Genomic DNA, 4,991 nt, shown 5'->3' with positions numbered 1-4,991 from the left:
TGGTCTTTCCTTGTCGCATTTGGGTATGACACTTGTGGTTTGTACTCTTTACTTACCGGTTTCTGCTCGCTGTAGTCTACCTCACCTTTACCTTTACTTACTATAGTTTCTTGCCTCGGTTCTGGTTCACATGTAACTAACCCTTCCTCATCTTGAATGACAATCGCATTGAGTTGCTCCCTTGGGTTAGATTCAGTGTTACTCGGCAGGCTACCTTGTAGTTGTTCAAATATCAATTTAGCGAGCTGGCCTATCTGAGTTTCAAGCCCTTGGATCGACGCTTGTTGATTTTTAAGTACTGTCTCGGTATTTTGGAAATGATTTTCTGACATTGAGATGAATTTTGTTAGCATCTCCTCAAGGTTCGGCTTTTTCTCTTACTGGTAAGGTTGTTGTTGGAAACCTGGAGGTGGTGGTGGTCTCTGATTCCCTTGGCCTCCCTATGAGAAATTTGGGTGGTTCCTCTATCCTACATTGTAAGTGTTACTATAAGGATTATTTTGCGGTCGAGAATAATTACCCATATAATTTAATTGCTCGTTTTCCATGTTGTGGCCATAGGGTGGGTATTCTGAATTGCTCAATTCTCCTCTACTTGCATTGCATTGCATTACTGGGTGAACCTATGAAGAACCAAGAAAATCGTCAATTTTTCTATTCAAAAGTTCTATCTGATTAGAGAACATGGTGACTGAATCAATGTTAAAAACGTCGACTGTTTTCGTTGGCTTTGTCTTCATAACTTGCCACTGATAATAATTCAGTGACATCTCTTCTATAAATTCGTAAGCATCCTTAGGTATCTTATTATTGATAGTTCCACCAGCAGCTACGTCAATCATCTGTCTAGTCGAAGGATTCAGGCCATTGTGAAACGTTTGAACCTGTAGCCAAAGTAGTAACCCATGGTGAGGGCACCTTCTCAAAAGGTTATTGTATCTCTCCCATGCATCATAGAGTGTTTCCAAATCCATCTTCACAAAAGAAGATATATCATTACGTAATTTGGCTATTTTAGCCGGCGAAAAATATTTTAATAAAAATTTTTTGGTCATTTGTTCCCAAGTAGTGATTGACACTCGTGGTAACGAGTTCAACTCTGTTTAGCTTTGTTCCTCAATGAAAAAAGGAATAACCGAAGGCGAATGGCATCATCAGAAACGCCATTGATTTAAAATGTATCACAAAACTCTAAAAAATTTGCCAAGTGGTTGTTTGGATCCTCATCTTGCAAACTATCAAACTAAACAAATTGCTGTATCATTTGAATTATGCTAGGTTTCAGTTCAAAATTATTTGCAACAACAGCAGGCCTAGCTATACTTGACTTAGTTCCAGTTAAAGTAGGTTTAGCATAATTATACATAGTGTGTAGAGCAGGATTCTGATTTACTAGATCAGCGGTAATCGCAGGAGGTAGCGGATTTTCCTGGTTTTTAGCCATCTCCTTGGTTGTGGTTGAAGTATCATCCTCTTGCTCTTCCTCTGTGTATCTTAAACTTCGCCTTATTTCTCTTCGGTTTCTGCGAACTGTGTGATCGATCTCACTATCAAACAGTAATGGTCCCGATGGGTTTCTTCTAGTCCTATACTATAAAAACCTGCTAGGAGCGAATAAAAGAAAAATTAGAAAAGAAAATAAATATTTAAATTGCAAATAAAGTAAAATGGCTAAAGTAATAAAAATCGAGTGTTCCTAATATCTTAGTTCCCCGGCAACGGTACCAAAAAATTGATTCGTGATATTAAAGATAAGTTTTCAATAATTTATAAATGATCGTTCTTGAAACCAACTATTATCATGATGAAGGCAAGTGTACCTATCAAACAGTAGTATAGCTCTAACAAGACCGGATTGTCAAACCCAAAGGAGCCAAGAGTACTAGTAATTACCTTCTTTTCATTATCTAGCCTAAAAATTAAGGGATTTGTTTATCAAAACTAATTAACTAAACTAAGGGTGCAGAGAAAGAAAGTTGGGGAAAATACTTCTAGAAAATTCGATTGATTAAGACAATACCTAAGGAAAAATTCACCTAGACTTCACTTGTTATTTGACTCTGAATCAGACGATTTATTCATTTGATTTGATTCGTAGAAATCCCTAAGTTATATTATTATCTCTCTCAAGACTAATAACTCTAACCATAGGTTGATTAATTGAAATCTCTTTCTAATTAACACCCTAGTGTTGCATTAACTCGATCTATGGATCCCCTTATTAGGTTTCAGCCTAATCCAGAAAAATCTTGTCACCCTATCTCTAAGTGTGCAATCAAATCCACTTAATTATGAAAAATTTACTCTTAGACAGGGACTTTTGCTCCTCTGAATAAGCACATTAACTCGAATCAATATTCCTGGAATATTAATACAAGAATTAAGAAAACATAATTAAGAACAAATCAAATATTTATTATATAATTCAGATAATAATAACAAGATCTATCTTAGGTTTCATTCCCCTTAGGTATTTAGGGGGTTTAGTTCATAATTATAAAAGAAAACATCTAAGAAGAATAATGAATACCAAACATAAAGAAAAACTAAAAACTCCTGAATGGAAATTGAAGGGAGATCTTCAGTCTTGATGAATAATCCGGCTTCTGAGATGGATCAATCGACTTTTCTTTGAGTAATTCCTTGCTTCCTACTTCGTGAGTTCTCCTAAGTGCTCAGGTGTTTAAATAGGCTTTAGAATGCCTAAGAGCCCTCAAAAGTGGCCTCTTCCGAATAGGACTATACTTAGGCTCGACAGGGACACACCTATATGACACGCCCATGTGCGATTGCTCCAGACCGTGGTCAAGGCTGTTAAATAGGCATGGGTGTGTAGTCTTCCCGTGTAAGTCGTGCTTTGATCCAGCCAAATGGACACGATTGTGTGGCTTACCCGTGTGAGGAAGTCCAGGCCGTGTTGATTTCCCATGTGGGTCCATTTTCTCCGTTTTCAGCTCGTTTCTCGCTCTTTTCGCCCTCTTATTCTCTCCTAAGTATAAGATATGAAATTAAAGGATTAGGAGCATCGAATTCACCAAATCTAAGGATAATTCATCCAAAAAATGTGTTAAGCATGGGACAATAATATATATAAATTATGGTTTATCAATACCGTGACCTCCTCCGCCTTCTGCTCGACCTAAGGGAGAAGTGCCACAGGGTATGGCTCCCGCGAGAATTGGTAAATCCCCAGTGGCAAACTTAGAGAATATGGGGCTGAAGAGTTTAGAGCTACAGTTGAGGATGATACTGAACGAGCTGAGTTCTGGCTCGAGAATACTGTATGAGTTTTGGATGAATTATCATGTACACCCGAGGAATGCTTGAAGTGTGTTGTATCTCTTCTGAAAGATACAACATGTCATTGGTGGAAGACGGTATCCTTAGTGATACTGAAGGAAGACATTACATTGGAGTTATTCCAAGCTGAGTTTAAAAAGAAATACATCAGTTAAAGATTATTAGACTAGAAGCGAAAGGAGTTCCTAAGACTCAAACAAGAAAATAAGATTGTGTCAGAGTATGAAAGGGAATTCGTGAGGTTAAGTCAGTATGCAATGGAGTGGGTCCAATCAGAGACAGAAACGTGTAAGCGCTTCGAGGAACGCTTGAATGAGGAAATTAAATTACTGATCAAAATCAGTGAGATATGAGAATTTATGACATTAGCTGACAGGGCCAAAAAGGCCGAAGAGCTAAATAATGAAAGAAATCAAGCTAAGAGAGAAGCTCGAGTTTTGAGAAAAAGGTCTAGTGGCAGAGCACACTTCTTCCCTACAAAGAAATCGAGAAGTCACCAAGAACGTTCCACTTCATCAGTAGGATATTCGGGTAGAGCAAGAAGCTCCAAGCGACATAACCCGAAGTCTTCTTCCCCTATGGTAACTAGTGTGGGAAGCGTAAATGATCAAAAGCCGAAGTGTAAAAGCTGTAACAAATTTCACTTCGGAGAGTGCTGAATGAAAAGTGGTGTGTGTTTTAGATGTGGGTCTCTTGACCATTTTCTCAGAGACTGCTCTGAGCGAGCTAATAAAGAGGTTGAATTAGCTCCATAGACAAATTCTCCTATTTATCGAGGCAGCCCTCCAAAACATCCCGAAAGTGCAAGTGGAAATTGAACTATTGCCAAGGATGCTACTGGAAACTCAGAGGCTCGAGCCTTGGCAAGAACTTATGTAATACGCGCTCGAGAGGAAGCCTTTGCTCCTGATGTCATCACAAGTACATTTTCTATTTATAATACTCGTGTCATTACCTTAATTGACCCAGAGTCAACCCATTTGTACATTTTCATGAAATTGGCGTCTAGTATGAATATGTCTACAGAACCTACAGAATTTGTGATTAAGGTGTCAAACCCTCTAGGCAAGTCAGTCCTAGTTGATAAAGCCTGTAAGAATTGTCCCTTGATGATTCAAGGTCACTGTTTTCCGGCTAACCTTATGTTATTTTCATTCGATGAGTTTGATGTAATACTTGGCATGGATTGGTTAGCTGTGCATGATGTAATTGTAAATTGTGGTAGCAAGTATATTGAATTGAAATGCTCAGATGGTGAGATTCTCCAGATTAATACAAGCGAGTTAGATACTCCGCCAGTTGTGATTACCTCAATGATGGCTCAAAGGTATATGAGAAAAGGATATAAATCCTACCTTGCTTTTGTGTTAAATACTAAAGAATCTGAGTTGAAATTGGAATCGGTACCGATAGTATGCGAGTATCCGGATGTATTTTCGAAAGAGTTACCCGGATTACCTCCCGTTAGAGAAGTAGAGTTTGGTATTGAACTGGTGCATGGGACATCTCCTATTTCTATTTCTCCGTATAGGATGGCACCAACCGAGCTGAAAGAGTTAACAGCACAGTTGCAAGAACTAACAGATAAAGGTTTTACAAGACCGATTTTTTCGCCTTGGGGTGTTCCGGTATCATTTGTAAAGACTGCTTTCAAGTATCAAGACGGCTATGTATAGACTACCGACAACTCA

General features: G+C 38.4%; 1 non-coding gene across 1 annotated transcript; it reads left to right on the top strand.

The window, feature by feature from the left end:
* The first annotated feature begins 900 nt into the window (after positions 1-900).
* On the top strand, positions 901-1,007 carry LOC128281529 (small nucleolar RNA R71). Its single transcript, XR_008271753.1, has one exon. It is a non-coding gene; the product is annotated as a small nucleolar RNA R71 (small nucleolar RNA).
* Positions 1,008-4,991: the final 3,984 nt, after the last annotated feature.

This window comes from Gossypium arboreum, chromosome 1, assembly GCF_025698485.1.
Source record: "Gossypium arboreum isolate Shixiya-1 chromosome 1, ASM2569848v2, whole genome shotgun sequence".
NCBI lineage: Eukaryota > Viridiplantae > Streptophyta > Magnoliopsida > Malvales > Malvaceae > Gossypium > Gossypium arboreum.
This window is presented reverse-complemented; position numbering and strand designations above follow the sequence as displayed.